The sequence below is a fragment of the Ochotona princeps genome, chromosome 9 (genome assembly GCF_030435755.1).
Source record: "Ochotona princeps isolate mOchPri1 chromosome 9, mOchPri1.hap1, whole genome shotgun sequence".
Taxonomy (NCBI): Eukaryota; Metazoa; Chordata; class Mammalia; order Lagomorpha; family Ochotonidae; genus Ochotona; species Ochotona princeps.
In genome coordinates this window covers 11,281,591-11,301,281 of record NC_080840.1, presented here as the reverse complement: position 1 = coordinate 11,301,281, position 19,691 = coordinate 11,281,591, and the positions used below count along the sequence as shown (strand labels likewise).

The window sequence follows — 19,691 nt, the reverse complement described above, 5'->3', positions numbered from 1 at the left end:
ACCATCTTAACACATGATTTCCAAGAAAGAAAAGGAAAATCACATGAAGGAATTCATTACAGTTTGTGAAAAGTAACGAAAGCAACACAAACACCCAGACATTAAATGTTGATGCTTGGTAAGCTATGCCAGAATAATTTTAGGAAAATATCTTGCAGTCATTAAAATTACTTTGGTATAATGTAAAAAAATCTTTTCTATATGCATAAAAATATAGGTAAAGTAGAAAGCATGAAATAGAACATTGCATACATGTTGCAATTTATGCAAAAATATGCATACATTGGAATAAACTGGGGTATGAAGTTTCTAACAGTTATTTCCTATTAGGCATGAGTTCTGTAGAGGTAACTATTTTTCTGCCTTAACTTCCATGAAAGTTGTTGGAATAATTATAACCTTTCTTTTGCTTAACTGCCCACATTTTTATATAAGAGAGTGTAACAGGGAAATAGGAAATCTTCTTTATATTGTTACACTCAGAGACGCTGAGCCACAACAGGGCATTTGAGGGTGCAGAGTCTGAATGGGAAGCAATCCGGGCTGTACCCACAAACCTGTAGAGGTGACACCAATGGAGATGGATGATGCTTACGGGAGGCAGAAACAGCACCACAGAGAAAGTGACTCAGCAGGGCCAGATGGTAGCTACTCAAGAGCTCATTTATTTGGATCAACTAATGTATGCAGTAGCAGGGATTCTGACAAGGACATGTGATACCTCATTTCCTTGAAGATTAAGAAGCTGCAGACACAGAATCTGTCCTCCAAAGAGCATTAGAGGAAGGTGCAAAGAGGCTGGCTCGCCGGTGACCAAGGCCTAAGCAGAGATCAGCTTCCATGGGACTGGCAGACACAAACTTGTTCCAATTGACTGGCGGAACTGTGTCTACCCACAGCTTTGTGGTAGGTCCCTCAGATTTACCAAAAACAGAAACAAAAACAAAAAAACATATGTTGTAATTCTAACCTTTCATACTATTAGACCTTTTAGTTTTTGACCGAATTTGCAGGGTTTTTTTTAAAGATTTACTTACTTATTTTTATTGCAAAGTCAGATGGACAGAGAGGAGGAGAGACAGAGAGGAAGAGCTTCTGTCTGATAATTCACTCCACTAGTGGCTGCAATGGCTGGAGCTGATATGAAGCCAGGATCCAGGAGCTTCTTCCGGGTCTCCCAAATGGGTGCAGGATCCCAAGGCTTTGGGTTGTCCTCAACTGCTTTCCCAGGCCATAAGCAGGGAGCTGGATGGAAAGTATGGCTGCCAGGATTAGAATCGGCACCCACATGGGATCCTAGCATGCACAAGATGAGGACTTTGGCCACTAGGCTACCACACTGGGCCCTATTTGTAGGGTTTTGCAGAGGAAGCAGTTATGTTGTGATTAGAGTCAATTTGGGTGGACTCCTAATCAAGTACGACTGAGCTCCTTAGAAGAACACACACAGGAGGAGACACAGACATATGCACAAACAGAAGGTTGCATGACGGCTGAGTCAAAGATGGAGTGGTACACTTGCAAGCCAAGGTACACATGGAGTGTGTCAGTCATCACCAGGAGCTACAAAAAGACGCAGCAGGACTCCCCTGCATGGTGGGGCCAATGTGGCCCTGCTGAGCACATCATTTCAGACGTCGGGATCCGGAAATGGTAAATGGTAGCTTCTTTTGCTGTAAGTCATCCAGTGTGTATTGTTACCTTTTTTTATAGCAGTCCTAGCTGCCAGGAGACCTCCGTGTCCTGCTGAGTGAAACTGAGCCAATGGCTTTTCCTTGCTTAGCCTTTGGATGGCTGAAACAGAGCACAATATGCATTCTACTGATATAGAGATCAAGAATAAGTAACCTTCATTTCAGCCTAAAGGAGGGTGGACAATGTAGAAATGCGGAGGCAGACACTTTTCTCTCAACAGCATGCAAACATTTGATAGCAGGTGATAGAGGAATGAAATGAGGATAAGGACGCAAAGCTTGTGGTGACTAGACACAAATGTGCAGTGTTCATATTGTCTAAATGTGTGGATTTCAAAGTCTCAATCCCAGCAATAAAACCTGAACAGCAGTGATACAGGGACAAAATCCCTGATCTCTCTGGAGCTCAGTTGACTTATCTCAAAAACTGGACTGATCATAGCTCTACTATGCAAGCCTTTTGCAAGGAGAGAATGGCTTTATACCTACAAAGTGCTTGGAACTGAGCCTAAAATGGAGTGGCCCTTTGATAAATCTCACCTGCACCCTTCCATGCATGCTGTCATACTTAATTTCCTAATGACTACCAACTTCATTAGTCTATGAATAGATAGATGGGCTACCTACGTAAAGGTGAGACAAGACAGCTTGGCTATTGGAGACCTGGCAGCAGTGAGAATGAGACTCATTCGACAAAATGGAAATATGGTATGTAAATCAAGATTTCTTCAGACAAACCCAAAGTCTGCTGAAGTGAAACTGTCCCCAGATGAGAATTACCAATCTCTACAATCGCATTACAGAACCTATGAAATTGTCTCACTAAGCCATTCTGAAAAAGAAATGTGAAAAACACATTCATTCCCTTAAAAAGAAACATAATGCATTATCCAGTATAAGATATAATAAGACCAAATATCATTGAAATATTATTTGTTGTTGTCATATTTGAGGTCAAAAATTATTGTATAAAAAACACTTTCCTTCTTTCAAATAGCTACAACCAAGTAGGGAGAAAAAAGGTACAAAGGCAATGAACATGGCTGGCGCCAAAATGCATAGAAAGATTCACAGCCAATTGAGTCCCGGAGGTGATTTATAAAGCAAATAGGATGTGAGCCATTTGTTGAAGAAAATATTTTTCACTAAGATGGGCCCTTTCACAAACTAGTTCTTACAAAATCATCACACAGCGAAAGCCAAGTGAGAAAGGGATCAAAGGTTAAGCTGATTCTAATTTCCTGAAATTATTTGTATTTTCCTTTACCTACAAGGCCTTGCTCATTTTTCATAACTTGGATCACTCTTTCAAGATTAGTTCAGATGCCAGATTTCTCTTAGCCCCCAAATTCAGCAAGATACCCCATTCTCCCTTGACAGTGTGTCTTCATGGTGCTGCCATTAGAATTTGGGCTGGGGCAATGTTTGAACAGTTGAATAGGACTCCGTACTCATTTCAAGGAGATTAACATTGTTATTCCTCACTGCCAAAACACTGGTGATATTCCCATCATTGTGATCATCAAAAATCTCTGACATACTTCACCAAACACCTCTATGTGGGTGATACCACAAGATGTAGTTAAAAAAAAAACAAACACCATAACACTTGTGTTTTGTTTTAAACCATCTGTCTGCCTCATCTTGTTAGGCAATCTGTGTCAGCTGTATCTGCTTTGGAAGGATTTAGCCCAATACCTACTTTACAGCTTACCCTTAGCAAGCAGATGATAATCTATCAGTGTATCTAAAGGAAAATCAGAAAGTCACAATTGAGAGATAAGTTAAAGCTGGAGAGCGAAGGACACCATTTTGAACTCCATGAGTTTTATTCTATTAGGGGAGATCATCAGAAGTGGCAATTTTTTATAACAAAAATTGTCAGTTTCAGTTATTGCAACACAAATTGCATGTGATCCCACCCTAATATCAGCCAGTACTATAATTTATTCAATTTATCCTTAGCATTATAATATCTTTCTTGGCTTGAAAACATAGTATCAGTCTCATATTAAGCATTGATATCAACAAAATATGTGAAATAACGGGATAAATATACTAGATTTTTTAAATTAAAACAATTGTGATTCCCAGTGAAAGTCATTCACGTGCCACCTAACATGGAACATAGGACGAGCACAACCTTGCCACGTACCTGGACGAAGTGTTCGCTGGTCGCAGTGAAATGAACATAGAGGGCAATTTTTTCAAAGGAGGGAAAGAGAAACTGGCAAACAGGGAAGTGAAAAAAAGAAAATATTGGTAGAAGATGAAAGATTAAAACGTGGCAGAAAGAAGAAAGGAGGAAAAGAACAATAGTAACAACAAGGAGGAGATGATTGCTCTGGACACAGAGTTACTTTTTGTTGATGTTTGGAGCTTCTGCGGCAGTGCCACAGCACCATCAGTTCTGAGCCAGATGATCACGCTGGCGTAGCAGCACATGGCTATTTTTAGATCAAATTAATCATTTTCGTGTGTTATTTTTGGTTCAGATAAAAGCTGGAGCACACAGCAGCTTCTTCATTAGCTGCCAACGAGAACGTAAACAAGGTTACATCTCCGCTTGGCAGATTCTATATTCAGCTCTGCCATCACTAAGCCGAGTTCTCTCAGAAAGTTGACTGTGCCATGAGGGACTGCCGAGGGAGGCTCCAGCAGTCGAAATAGTGAATGCAAGAAGGGAGTTGGAACCACTTTGAACTCAATTCTCCCTTTGTGAATTTTCTTTCAAGTCAAGCACTAGTTGAACAAGTGCTATTGAGATTCGGACTAGATCATTCGGTCAGGAAGGGTTGTCCTACCCATCATTGCGTGTTTAACTGCGTTTAATTAATAGATGCCAACATTATCCTCACCCCCACAATATGTCTCCAGACATGACTAACACCCCAGGATACCCCTATATTGAGAACTACTGGGTTAAATTAAAGCCATTAGCAGTGTTAGCTAAATTTTGAGGGGAGCAGATTCCCAACACTTTTTTGTATAAATTGGAATTCCTGGCTGCCTCATCTGTCACAATGGAATACTCTTGCCTCCAGGTTGCTACCAATAATTTATAGGGCCCAGTGTGGTGGCCTAGAGGCTAAAGTCTTGCCTTGAACGCGCTGGGATCCCATATGGTCGCCGGTTCTAATCCCGGCAGCCCCGCTTCTCATCCAGCTCCCTGCTTGTGGCCTGGAAAGGCAGTTGAGGATGGCCCAAAGCCTTGGGGCCCTGCACCCATGTGGGAGACCCAGAAGAGCTCCTGGCTCCTGGTTTCAGATTGGCACAGTACCTGCCTTTGGGCTTACTTGGGGAGTGAATCATCGGATGGGAGATCATTCTCTCTGTCTCTCCTTCTCTCTGTATATCTGACTTTTCAATAAAAGTAAATAAATCTTTTTAGAAAATCTATGTAAATTAGATATTCCCCATACACAGTATTTCCCAAACACATTCTCCAGGCTGTTCCTAGGTGAGCCCGGCTGTCTCCTCCACCAGGGGTCCTAAAGGATGCATCTTCTGCTCCCCTTAAAAAAAGATTTATTTTATTTGAAAGCCAAGTTATAGAAAAGCAGATGAAGAGAATATTTTTCTGTTTGCTGATTCAATCTCCTAATGGCCACCAGAGCCAGGGCTATATAGCAGGCCAAAGCCAGAAGTTCTGGATTGTATTTGGGTTTCTCACCTGGGTGCTAACGGGCCCGTGGAAATGGGTCATCTTCCTCTAGTAAGGAGCCGCACTGGAAGTGCAGCAGCGGGGGTTGGAACTGGCATCTGCATGAGATGCTCGGATCACATTCCCTATTCAGAGGTACCTTTCTCCGAGGCTGACTGACAGTGGAGGCTCCAGGGAATTTCTGCTCCAATCTACCGGAGGGACACTGATACTCTCTTCCCAGAAGTTCAACTCATCAACAGGGTAACAGCAGAGCAGTGCTGATTCTGTGCAGAGCAGGCAAGTCCTCTTTCCTCAGTTTCTCCTCAAAACCAAAAGCAGACCTTGTGAGATAACTCAGTAAGCAGGAAAACAGAAATATGAGAGATCCCATGGGAGCCTGGAGAAAAGCTGGAGATTTAAGCAAAGGCAGCAGAGGGGAATTTGCCATGGAATCTTAGCCATAGTGGCATCATGAAGGCCCTCTGATCTCACACTCCAAATCTTCAGAATGAGAAGTAAATGTATATTGCTTACATGTCTATTAACACCTGCCCTGTAGTAATTTGTTAAAGAATCCTTAAAGGACTAAGATACTAAGTGAAAGAACTGCTACTTTCCCAAAGCAGTTTGAACTGGTGGCCTTCACTCTCTCTGTTGAGCAGGTTGGAGGAACCCTGGGAGAAAGCACCAGCTGCCAATGTTGGCTTCTGACACTTGTCTGATGTTGCAAGTGTGTTACTTTTTCTTAGCCACAGCTTCCTGATTGATGGCAGCTTTCAAACAAGATTTCTTTTGCTCTTTGTAAAGTTTAGCTTTTTGAAAGATAGAGTAGCCCAGAGACAGGGTGAGACAGATCTTACATCTGCTGGCTCACTTCCAACCCGGCTCCAACACCAAAGACTGAGCCAAACGAAAGCCAGCAACTCCATCCTAACTTCACACTTGCTAGGGTTCAAGTAGTTAGGCCATCCTCCACTACCTTCCCAGGCGCACGTATGGGCAGCTGGATGGAAAGTGAAGCAGCTGAAACTTAACCAGAAAATGGTAATTTTTGATAACAGATTTAAACGGAAAAAAAAATTAACCCAATTAGGTTCTCTGGACGAAGAGTGACTGTTATATACTAAAGGCACTTAGTGAAGAGATTGACACCGAAGTGCGTGTCTTACTGTAGGAAACCCTCGCAGAGGAAAGATGGGGAATGAGTATTACCCAGAAAGCTTACTTCATCTGTGTGGACGTATATAGGTTTATACACTGAGCCAGGAAGAAACTAGAGAAATGAAAAATCCAGTACAATATATGATAAATGGACAATCAAATATTAGGACAAGCATAAAGAATGACATTTCATCCATACTCCAACTCTTTTAAATTAGAATTTTCTGGGGTACTGTGTTGGCAAGAAAGCTGAGGCTGGGGGAGGCTCACTGCAGAGGGACTCTGACGCAGAAAATGATCAACACAGGGACGGGAGAGGTGACTACTCCCTCATCCACTCGGATTTCCCTTCCATGGTGTAGGATGTTGGCCAAGATTCTTTGGATTCCAAATAACAGAAACTAAAGTTAGTTGAAGATAAAAAGCAGGAATGTATTGATACCCACAAAGTATAGAATAGAGGCAGGTGCATGTCTGCCATGTGACAGGATTTTACTTGCACTGAACTCTAGGGTTATCTTCTTTCATCTTTGCACGTCCATCTGTGTACTGACTTCACCCTCTTCAGCTGAGATGGGCTGCCCTGTTGCAGTAGACATTGCTGCCAAGTGTGGATGCAAAGGGTGTACTTGGATGAGCAGAAAGGATCAGACCTGCTGCTGCTCTTCCTATTTGAGACAATGACAAGGAAAGATGTTGGTTGTCCTGTCGTAGGCCAGAGGCCTAATTTCTTAAATATATCTATGTATATATATTTTAATTACATTGCATTATGTGACACAGTTTCATAGGCTCTGGGATTCCCCCTACCCCTCCCAGTACCCTCCCCCCATGGTGGATTCCTCCACCTTGTTGCTGCATTACAATTCAGATTCAGTCAAGATTCTTTCATTGCAAACATATACCAAGCATAGGGTCCAGCATCTTATTGTCCAGTTAAATTCAACGGTTTCTTGGGGAGACCATCTCTGGTCTGAAGGCAGTGCTGGCAGAATATCATCCCGATCAATTAAAAGCCCCAACATAACATCAATGACAATTTATGACATTATGGAATTAATTGACATGATATTGAGTAACCAATATGTTAAAAGAAGAAAAAAAGAGAATGCAAGTTCTTAACCACATCCTGTGACTACTTCATTGACATTTCAATTTTATTTTATATACTACCGGCTTCTATCCACCTTAAAATGGCTATAGGGTACTATTCAGCTGTCTTGTGTCTATTTTCGTTTTAGTATTTAGCAGTTTAGTTTTGAAGCATAATTTTGCTGAACTGGCTTATAACTCTAACAAGGCATATGTCAACAATTGAGGTGCAGAACAGTTTTAGGAGGGGTGTGCAGAGAAATCTTCAAAACCTTAGTGAGGAGTAACTAATCTTTGTGTCCTACCTAATAACGTATGTGTGAGTCCATGCTGACCATTTCCAGTCTGGTTCTAAGCTTTCCTTGTTGTTCTCTGTCTATCTATTCTAATGTGTGTGTGTGTGTGTGTGTGTGTGTGTGTGTGTGTGTGTGTGTGTGTGTTTGGGGGGGCCTCTGGAGCGACCCTGATGGTCATTGCAAGAGAGGATGGAGATCGAAAGTTGGAACTAAGTAAGGACCAGAGAAAGCTCTTCTCCCTCGTCCCGAAGGAGTTTACTGTTCTGTTTCTGTGGACTGCTCAGGGTTCCTGCATGTTGTCCCAGTGCCCTTGGATCCTGCAAAGAAGGATTTGGGCTTCTTCCATCCCGTGTGGTAGATCCAAACGGAAGTGGATGACCTCAGAGTTCTCGGCCTCCAAAGGCACTCCAGTTCCCCGTGGTCTCTTTGGCAGTTGCAGAGGCCTAATTTCTATATTGATCACAAATGCCCGGGGAAGTTGACTGGTGGGGTGGGCGGGGAGACACATATCTGGCCCCGGGCTGGATTAGCTGCCCACCTTTGGAGTCTGAAAAGTGGAACCGACTTTTCCATATTATCCTACGTAAGTCAGCTCCATGATTAGATATCTTTATTTTGCCCCCTCTTCTCCACTCAAGGGTGTGCATTTAAAAAGATCTCACTTGTCCTTTTTTCAAAAAGTGTATTTATTTGAAAACCTATGTAGAGGAAATAGATATATTCCACTGGTTCCCTCCCCCAAATGCCTGTAACACTCGGGGCTTGGCCAAGCTGATGCTTGAACTATAATCTAAAAACTCTGTGTGCAGCTCCTGTATGTGTAGCATGAACCCAAGTACTTGGACTATCATCTGTTGTATTGGAAGTATGAACCAGGCCACTTGAAGTGGCAGTTTAACCTACAAGAACACAATGCTTACCCCTGGAATATTTTTTATGGAGGGATGATTATATACTATTTAATTTCCCTGTAACCTTCTTTGCCATTTTAATCTGTTAATATAGAAAGTTAATCAGAATCTTTCTAAACTAACTAAACAGTTTCTTCTGCTCATTTTTCTGGACTATTCAAAACAATGGATACATAAAGCATCTGGCAGTTAGCAGAATATTCTGAAAATGTGTGTTAAACAGGTCAAAAACAGCTTCATTTGTTTGTTCCAATGTCTCATCACCATCTTTGGACAGAATATCTCATTTGCTGTCTCATTACACACTAATCTCATAAATGTCTTTTATAAGTAATAGTATGTGTGGGGTGTGTAATCTAAAATTATATGTCAGCTGCTTTTTTCCCACAGAAAGCATGGTTGATGAAAACAGCAATATATCTTAGAAGCATTCCAACAGGAAACCAAATTTAAAACAAAAACATGCTAAGTTGACTGCACAGAGAACATATCCAGTAATCGCTCATTGTACATTCATATTCTAGGTACATTGTCGTGTTCTACAAACTGATTCCAATAACTATCCCACCATTTGAAAGTCTCTGCAATAATTTGAGATTATGGAGTTACCTTAATTTCAACACTGGCTACCTTTTCAGAAGTTTATCCTTTTGCCGCATAGCAATTGCTTTTATTCATATCTGGATCTGGATTCACAGTTACACTCTTCTCACAGACACAAATTAATTAATTTCATGTTCACCCCAAATGCCTTCAGACTGAGCTTTGTAGTGAATTTGTGTTAGATAATTTATTTCTTCTGGAAGAACTTTTCCCATAGGAATTCCTAATTCAGCTTTGAAATGCCTCTGTGCCATTCTTGTTACTCCAATGGTGTCATTTTCTTTAAGTTCATGAGGATTACTTCGTGGGGAACAACAACACACGCTGGGAAAGCCACCTGGAGAGGTAATTTTAGCATCTGGGCACTGCTATAGCAGGAGCTTATTTTCAGTATTTAATAGAAAGACACTAAAAGCTCAATGCAATAACCCTTCCTCAATGTTTTTATTTAGGTGACAGTTCTTAGTCACAGTCCCAATTTTATTGTCATTTTCACCAATGAGAAAATATATCTTTGCTAGAAATTGAACTTGCTGTTATCGCGATGTCTAGCATGTGTTTCACGCATCATTACCAAACATTTGATCTGGCCTGGAGTACTGCTCTCCTCCAGGCCCCTGGCTCCACTGTCTCATTCCCAACACTCTGTCCAGGTACCTGGAGCCCAGGGCCCCTCACGTGTCTCTTTTATGAGGAATTCTTCACTCCTGTGGGGTCATCTTACTTCTGCACATGCAGGTGCCTAGGCATAAGTGCTGACAAGGCAAGTGAAGAAATCAGTGTCTGCTACTAACAGATTTGATCAAAGTGAAGCTTTGGAAACTGGAAATATCAAAATTCTGTTTTCTTAGCCCCTTATTAGAGGCAACATCTTCCTCTTCCTTCTGAGTTTCCATAATATTTGCTCTGAAATTCCTTTATGCTGCCTATTTCCCTGGACACTTAGTTGGTCGACCACGTCATGATATTAGATCAGATACGAACTCTTCACTGTTCTCATAAACATTTTTAACTCACCCAGTTCTGTAAATTAATAATTTCTGCTCTCGTTTAAGCCAGCCTCAAAATTCATCGTTAGATGCAGTTGCTTCACCTATTCAAGAATTTTTCATTTGAAATGATCTCACCTGTTTCTTCTGTCAACAGTTTCTCCCTCCTTTTGAATAATTCTGATTAATAAAAAATACACTAATACATGTAATCTTCCATCTTAAAAGTAAAAAAAAATCTCTCATTAACCCATGTTTCCCCTCCAATCACTGCCCATTATCTTTCCACACATTTACTAGTCAACAATGTTTTCCCTTCTCTCTTTTATTAAATTTTACCAAAATGTTATCTCCGTTTTACCCTTGTCAACCTCACCAACACCCTCAGCTGCTACAACTCCACCCACATTCCATCAGCAAGATCTTCTGATTCTGTCTCCGAGATACATTCTGACGAGAACATTTTCCCACCCTCTCCATGTTGCCTTCTAGTGCATGTTATTACCGGTTCCCTCAATGGTCCAGAACCTGCTCAAGATCCCCTGCCTCCATTCTTGCTCTTATGCAGTTCATTCTTCACGCAGAAACTAGAGTGATCTTCTGAAAGCACCTTCAGATAAGACTCGTCTCCTACTCTTACTTCAAATAATACAAGGCCCTCCAAGAATATTTTGAATTCAATTCCAAATCCCAGAATCGGCACCACATGACCTTGCTCACTCTTACTTATCTGCTAATTCTACACTCTCTCTTATTCAGATGCTCACATGTTCCAAAAACATTGCCCTTTTTACTGCAACCCATCCCACCCCCCGCCCCACCCTACCAAGCTTATTCCTTTTTCAAGGAATTCACACTCTGGTTTCACTTTTTAGAAAAATTTCCTCCAAACCTAGAGCTTCACATGGCTGTCTTTTTCTCAAGAACCCATTTAAATATCCATGTTCTTCGAGAATGCTTCTCTGACAACCTCTGGTATAACTGTCACACGTATCTGGTAACTCAGAAAATCCCTTTCCATACTCTTAAGTGATTACCTTCTTGGGGTCTGTTTTAAATTACTCCATTCACTTATTTTGATATCTCTCTGTTTTCCATCATCCTCAACTGGAGTGTATATAAATATAATATCTGTATTATTCTCTTGTTTTCAACTCATATCCTGCCAGTCCACAACTCCTTAATTAGTATCTAATGAAAGTAAATTCTAAATGGATCTCTGCTACATGTCATTTCTGCCACATTCCATTTGTTCCACAATCGCTCACATCGGTCTAGGTTTAACCCTCCAAGTGCTAAGGTGAAGGGCAGCGTTGAGAGTAGTCACTGTGGATACGAACCCACACCTGTAGATAGCCTGCTGGGCTCACAGGGAAACTGTTTTTATTGATCCTCATCCTTCTGGGCCCTTAATTGAAACTACTTTGGGAATGTACATCTGTGTGCTCTATTTTAAGCAGCTCATGTCCTAGCAATTATACATGAGTCAAGTAAAAGACTTTTGTAAGCCAATCCTTCATAATTCAGTAGCTGCTTATTCATTTTTCTGAACACCCTTAAAGAATTCTTTGCCTCTTTCTTGTTCCAAAAATACATTCTCGCTTCACTTTTGTTAAATTATTCTGCATGTTATAACTAGGTCTCCCTGTTTTTCTATCTCTGCATTCCTGCCACCTGTTCCCTTCCTAGCATGTCTCCATCTCATTAGCTCAGATAGGTTGCTACAGAAAAAAGTCATTTTTAAAATAGCTGCTAGAATACAGGCTAGAAAAGACTAACAGAGTTATAAGAGTGAGTCCATTTATTAAATTAGTGATTGACAACATTTTTCTCACGTGAGCATCAGATGTGGTACTACAACAAACAAACCAACAAATGAAAAACCCTGTTTCGTCCCAGACTTGGGAGTTAAAGTATCAGGGGTATGATTTAGCCACCTGTGTTGTCTTGTCTTTTTAAGCTCCACAATGTTGACTCCTCCCCTGCCTGTCAAGCTACCACACCAAAAGGAAGAACTTGGCTTTTTGACAAGTTATAAGCATCCATTGAGCTATTTTGCCACAGCAGAAGTGACTGTAACTATTGTTTATATCTCCCAGTGTGTCTTGTATTCAAGTTTCTTGGTGAAAGTATTTGTGCATTAAGAAAATGCAATAGGAAGATAAGCTTTCAATATGCAGTGATGTACTTTCCAGGCATATTTTCATCATTGATCCTAATCTGCAAAAGACATTGACCTCACAAGAAAAAACAGCCAGGTTCTCACTGTCCCCAATTTCCTCAAGTGCACCCCTAAAGTAGGCCACAGCTGCATCTAGCAGACTTCGTACTTCTCTTGTTCCTGCTCAGGGTTAAATGTGCTGAGGACAATAGCCTGGTGAATAATTCATTTTCCCAGAGAACAATTTGTAATGCTTAGAACTGGGATTTTGTTGTTCTTACAAAAACAGTGAGTAAACTTGCGACTTTCTGCATGTATATGGCCGTTGTGATTTTCTAATCATTCTGTCAAGGAAGACAGTGATCACAGGCGATGCATGTTAAGATGTTAGGAACACTATGCCCTGTGTTATGCACTTCAACACAGATCATCTCCATTAATTTTTGCAACATACTGAGATAGGTATTGAGGAGTAAACTGAGACTAAACGGGTTAAGTAACTTTTCCAAGGCCACACAGAATTGGAATCCATACCACTCTTACTGGGCATTTGGCATGGCAATTAAGCCACCCCTAGGGATGCCCTAGGTTCCAGTCCCAACTTTTCTTTACATCTAGTTTCCCAACTACAAGCACTGGGAAGCAGCAGGTGTAAATCCTTGGAAAGCTGAAATGAGGTCTAGGTTACTGCTTGATACTGGCCTGTTGACGATGGTTGTTGTGGGCATTTGGGGAAAGAGCCAGAAAATGAAAAATCTCTCTCTCTCTCTCCTCATTCTTTTCATTTCAAATAAAAAATAAACACATCACAGTTACCAAGCTAGAGCACCTCCCATTTCCATGGGTCCCTTTACCAATCTATCTACAGGTTTATAGATAGATGACAGGCATGTATAGAGACATAGATTCATTTGACAATTGAAAAGGTGGTGTGTGATAAAAAATATATTATGTTTTCAACTTTCAGATGAGAGAACAGGTTACATTACTAAGAACAGTCTATTGAAGTAATTTATTAGGGCGGCAAAGTCAGTTTTTTCCTGACCAAAATCTTGTGGGTCTCCCTACAGCCCTGAGGCATCTCCAACATTATGAGGATTTCTTTAGGTCTTGTCTTGTTGCATGAATGGGAGTGTGGGGCTTGGGAGGGGAATAGTGAAATTCCCTGAGCCCCAAGTCTTGCCTTGCAATGTAAGTGAAAGTGTGAGGGGTGGTGGTGGAATGTGGCAGAACACTGAATGCTGTGTCCTTTCTTTCCAGTGTGAAGGCAAGTGCTGGGGGCGGGGCAGGGATAAAGCAGTACACGGAGCCCTGTAAGGACATTCGCAGCCAAGAAGAAGCAGCTTCATCAAATCCCCATCAGCCCAACACTAGATCATAGAGAGATTTTGCAATAAGAACATAATGTTCCCTACTATGCAGGATCTAATCCTTTTCCATCGGGGAACACAGTTGCAAGCAATGACTCCTCACTGATGAGGACCAAGATCCAAATCTTACGCTGCATACTGGGACCTTTGCACCACCTTGGAGGCAACAGCTCTGAGGTTAAAGGGCTATTCCATGTCTAACCACTGAAGCTCTTGCCTGAAGAGAAGTTTCCCAAATGAACCCCCAAAGAAACTGAAAATGGCATGAATGTACATCCTGTTACTCAACACTCCCTGAGCTTCATAACGTGAAGTCAGGAAGAAAAGGTGCCAACATTCCTGAATGTTATAATCATTAAGGAGCACAGTTTTAATGTTCCCACACTTGAGAGTTAAAGAGACAGGATGATTCGTTCTCTTCCTCACTTATGGAATCACTGTGAAGCCATATGGGCTGAATTAAAAATCCACCACTAATGCTCCCCACAATTCCCTCTGGAAAGCCTTTGGGGCTCATCCCAAGCAATTCACTTTAAAGACAAGGATATCCTATTTGGAAGTACAGTCATGAGCCATGATATTAATAAGCACTTTCCAACTTCAATGCATTTTTTGTAAGTATTGCTGTAATTAAATCCCAAAACCTCCCCCCTGGAGGAAGGGCAGGCTTTGCTGTTTCCACCTTACAAATGGAGAAACAGAGGCAGAGTCCTATGGAATATGAAATCATATTCTGCCTTATTGTGGAATGACAGAGTATCTAATTAGCTCTGGGGAAACTGAAAAAGTTAAATGTTCAATTATTTTGGGCCACTTGAAGAGAAGCAAGGCATTTCAGCCGAGTCCTACTGTGGTGGTTAAAAGTACTGGATCTGCATGTGTGACCTTGACCTAGACATTTAATTTCTCTAAACTTTAATTTTTTTCACATGAAAAATGGAAATCATAATAGAGTCTACTTTAATGTCTTGTTTGAATTAAACAGGAAAAATGTAAGACCAATGATTTCAACATCTCTTTTTAAGTTGGGCCATTTTCCTTCAGCTAGATATTCACTCATTCACTCAGTCAACTCCTTGAGCCATCGAGAGCTGTGTTGTTCACCAAGGATAAAGCAGCAAACCAGACGGAAGCTACAATTTGCCACATCTGAAATGTATCTTTATTATAAATGAAATCCATTGTTGATTTGCTCTCTTTCACTCTTCTATCTGAACCACCATAGTTACTGTCTAGAAACAAATTCTGTGTCATAATTCTTGCTGGTCTTCTAATAGGACAAAACAGTTGATGTTTTCCAGAATTTGACACTTACTTTTGCCTCAATGTGTGTGGTTAGATCAAACTATTTTTAGTTTCTGTTGTTGGCAGGTCCTGCCCTGTGTGCTGTGGTAAGAAGAACGAACAGCAGAGAGAGTGGGGCATTGCTGGGAGCCGACTGAGACAGTGCAGCATCAGCACTATCATGAAAAGAGGTAATATCAGTAAACAAGGCAATAGGAGGAAAGTACCAAGCAGCAAACCTAGGCAGGCTCCATCCTCTGGCGTATCCTCTGTGGGTACAGCAATGATTTCTGAGCACACAATTCTTCCTTTAGAATCTTCTAGTAGCATTATATATACACATAATTTATGCATAATTTTATGCATGTATATGTGCATAAAATACATGCGTACTTTTTTAAATTAAAAAAAAAAAAACCTATCGAGTGACAATTGAAAGAGAGGATTTACTAAATTGTATTCCAAGTCAGAAATGCTGATAGACCGGAACCTTGCTGGCTTGGGGACGGCTGGCTGCCCCCCAGGGCTAGGGGGCAACCCTGGGGGAGCAGCCCAGCCAGGCCAGACCCTAGAACAAGGGCCCAGCATGCCGGGACCACCACCGCAGGGCAGTGAGGGGTCCCTGGCTATTTCCCAGGCTCAAGTGCTACCGCCTCCCTCCGGTTAAGCCTGCCATGAGGGAATCTCCGGACCGGGCTAAAGGGCTAGCTCCGCCCCTTGGCCATTAGCTAGAGGTGGGGCGAGTGGGGGAGGGACCAGAACCTTGCTGGCCTTGGGACAACTGGCTGCTAGGGGCAGCCCTGGGGGAGAGGCCCAGCCAGGCCGGACCTGAGAACGAGGACCCAGCATGCCAAGACCACCACCACAAGGCAGTGAGGGGTCCCTGGCTATTTCCCAGGCTCAAGTGCTACCGCCCCCCTCCGGTAGAATTCATCACGTGCTCATGAAGCAGAGGATGGCATCATTTTTCCCAAAAGACTTCTGTGTTTCTTTTTAATTAAGCATGTGTTGGTTATTCAGAGGCGCATTGTTTTATCAGCGTGCTATACTCTGTTGTTGATGTTGTTGTTGTTGTGATTGATGTGGCTGTTATGAACTGATGTCAATCCAGAAAACAGTAATATTATTTCAACCCCAAACAGCCTGTATCTCATGCAATAAGACATTGTGAAGTAACCAATGAACCAACAATCGATATGAGTCAGATTGCTTATGATCTACATTAAGAAATGTAAAACCTAATAAACTTGTAAGGCCCTATGATACTTGGAAATGGGGAGGGAGAGCAGAGAAATCTTACACCACCCCAGTGGGTGTGAGGAAGACGGGAGAAGGATAACCCAGCAGGATCATAACTGGTAACTCATGGACAGCAGACTCGAGTCAGCATTAGACAATAGCAAAACTACAAAGACATGTGGGGGGAATCAGGAGCAATCCTAACAACCTCTTAACAGGAGGTCATACGCATAGAGCAAGGGGGGACCCCAGAGTGGAGCAGGGGGACAGGAGGAGGCTTGTATCCCAACCCTGAAGACTCCCGGAGCCTCACCAAGGACTTTCAGTACGACCACCGAGGACTACATTCCTACTGCCAAGGAGACCACAGGGGAAAAGGAGTGCCTTCAGAGGCCAAGAACTCTGAGGTCACCCATCCCCATTTGGACCTACAATTTGGGATGGAAGAAGCCCAATTCCTGCCTTGCAGTACCCATGATCATCAGAACGACAACCAGGATCCCTGAGCAGTCTGCAGAAACAGAAGAACAGCAAACTTCCTTCGGAACTAGGGAGAGGAGCTTTCTCTGGCCCTTGCCTGCTTCCAACTTTGGGTCCCCACCCTCTTTTGTAAGGACCATCAGGATTGCTCTAGAAACCCCTCATAACACACATATGAACAAACAAACTAGAATAGACAGAGAACAACTAGGAATGCTTAGAAACAGACAGAAAGCGGCCAGCCGGGATGCACTTATAACTCACTGGGTGGGACACAAAGATCAGTTACTCCTCTCTGGGGTGTTGAGGATTTCTCTGCACACCCCTCCCAAAAACGTTCACCTAAACTGTTGACATTGGTCCTGTTAAAGTTATAGAGTTAGACTACCCGAATAACAACCAGGTTTAGCAAAATCATGCTTCAATGCTATAAAATGCTAAATACTAACATTGAAATAGACAAGAGACAGCTGAATAGCAATCTATAGCCATTTTAAGGTATATGGAACATGGTTGAATATAAACCAAAATTGAAATGTCTATGAGAAAGTCACAGGTTTCGGTCGAGAACCTGCATTTCCCTAGTAACATATTGGTTAATCAATACCACGCCAATTAATGCCATAATGTTGTAAATGGTTATAAATATTATGTTGGGTTTTTTTTACTTGATTGGGATGATACTCTGCTGGTTCTACCTTCAGACCAGAGATGGTCTCACCAAGAAGCCATTGAACTTACCAGGACAATAAGATGCTGGACTTTATGCTTGGTCAAAACCTGCAATGAAAGAATCTCAACTGAATTTGAACTATGGAAATGCAACAAGGTGGAGCAATCCGCCGTGGGGGGCGGAAGGGTTTGGGGAGGGGCGGGGGGAATTCCAGTGCATAAAAAAAAAATGTGTCACATAATGCAATGAAATTAATAAATAAATAAATTTAAAAAAAAAGAAATGCTGATAGTCTCACATGCAACTTCTATATCCCATCTTTCAGAAACATCTACGAGGTATGTGTTAATTACTTCTCCCATTTCACAGAGAAGAAATGTGATGTTTGGAGATATGAAAATGTGCTAATGATTTATAAGGGAACAGAGTTGAAAATCAAAGCTGGTGCACCTGCCTAAATCACAGGAAGGATAAATGTGAGAGGGTGAAGGGCAATTGATGGGTCAAAAATAAGTCGGGAGAGGGGAGAGGAGGAGGAACAACCTAGAGACGTTCAACCATTCTACAGCATTGTTAGAGAGCTTTAGAACTCGTACCCACATTTGAGAGCCCAGGATAATGTTAGGACCCATGGAAAGCACAACCAGGAGAAGGTTTGTACACCTTCTGTGTGCTGAAGGATGTGGTAGAAGCAAAGGCACAGATAAAACCACAGCCATACAGACCTCACTTGGGAGACCTAATTACCCCATGCTGCACATACCAGGCCTCCCCGATGCCTCTCAGGTCCCACTCTGCTGAGAAAGGACCCTCCAGTGGAGTCTTTCTGGTCTTTCAGTACCCATAACTCACGAAGAACCATCGCTGCCCAACCAACCAAACGTTCTCATCTTCCAAGAGATAGGGGTATGCCCTCTCTTCCCTAACAAGAGCTCAGACACGGAACACACCATTGGGATTGCTAATGGGTTCCATGTCTGAGCTCTTGTAATCACAAACTTGACAATAGTTTATGTTTACTGAGTGATCCCTATACTCAAAGCATTGTATTAAAACCTTGTCATGTATTATTATTTAAGCATCACATTTTTAATCCCCACAATGATATTTGGAGTAAAATGCTGTTTATTCTCATTGTACTGGTGCCCCAATGGTTAAGTGATTTTCCAACATCATTCACTCTCAAGTGGCTGAACAAGGTTGCTGACCCAAAGCCCACTTCCCTTCCCCTTTATGTCAGCCTCCCTGGTAGCTGATGCATAAAGATTTGGCCAGCCCAGGTGTTACAGACACCACCATGAAAGGGACTGGGAACAGTCTTAAGTCATTCCCAAAGAGTCTTGTAGCCACAGAAAATAAAGAGCTAAAAAAAAAAAAATTAAAAAAAGTTAAAAATTAAAAATCTCCATGCATGGAAGCTTGACCGGCTTTGTAAAGGACTCAGCTCAAAGCATGATAGCATGGAAACTGTGAACAGGAATTAGAGATGTGTATCTAAGGGTAGAATTCCATTTCAAATCTAGGATGTTTCATGAAACAGAATGTAAGGCAATAATTAGTCTATAAATGTAAAATTAAAGCCATAAATAAGACAAAGCATAAACCAGTAAAGCAAAAATTAAATGGGCTGCAATTTCTTTTTGCAGCTTGCAGTTGCAAATTTGAGAAGAATGCATGGGGACAGTAGAAGTGTGAGATCAAAGACCTGGACTGATTGGTAGCAATACCTGATACACAACTAGACAATCCTCCTGTCCCCCCAATACTAGTCCTTACCCTCCTACTACCAAAACCCAGAAAGTCTGGATGAAGGGAGACCTGTGGCAGAGAAGTGCCTCTTTACTCCATAGGAACTATGCTATCCTGTGCAAACACATACAATCTCTTGGTAAATTTTTAAATACTGACTTGACTTTGGTCCTTTTCTAAACATCCCTCTGCAATTAAGGTTTCCTGTTTGACAGCTAAGAGCTGACATATGATAAGATAGAAGCTGATCTACATTTGGGCTTCCAATGGGTGTGTATGTAAGACACTGTGTCAGATGTCAAGATGCTATAGGCCCAGTTTTACAGCCACAGCCACTGCCTAA

General features: G+C 41.8%; 1 pseudogene; it reads right to left on the bottom strand.

Annotated features, from left to right (window-relative positions):
• Positions 1-9,313: 9,313 nt before the first annotated feature.
• Positions 9,314-9,986, bottom strand: LOC101522032 (isopentenyl-diphosphate Delta-isomerase 1-like; annotated as a pseudogene).
• Positions 9,987-19,691: the final 9,705 nt, after the last annotated feature.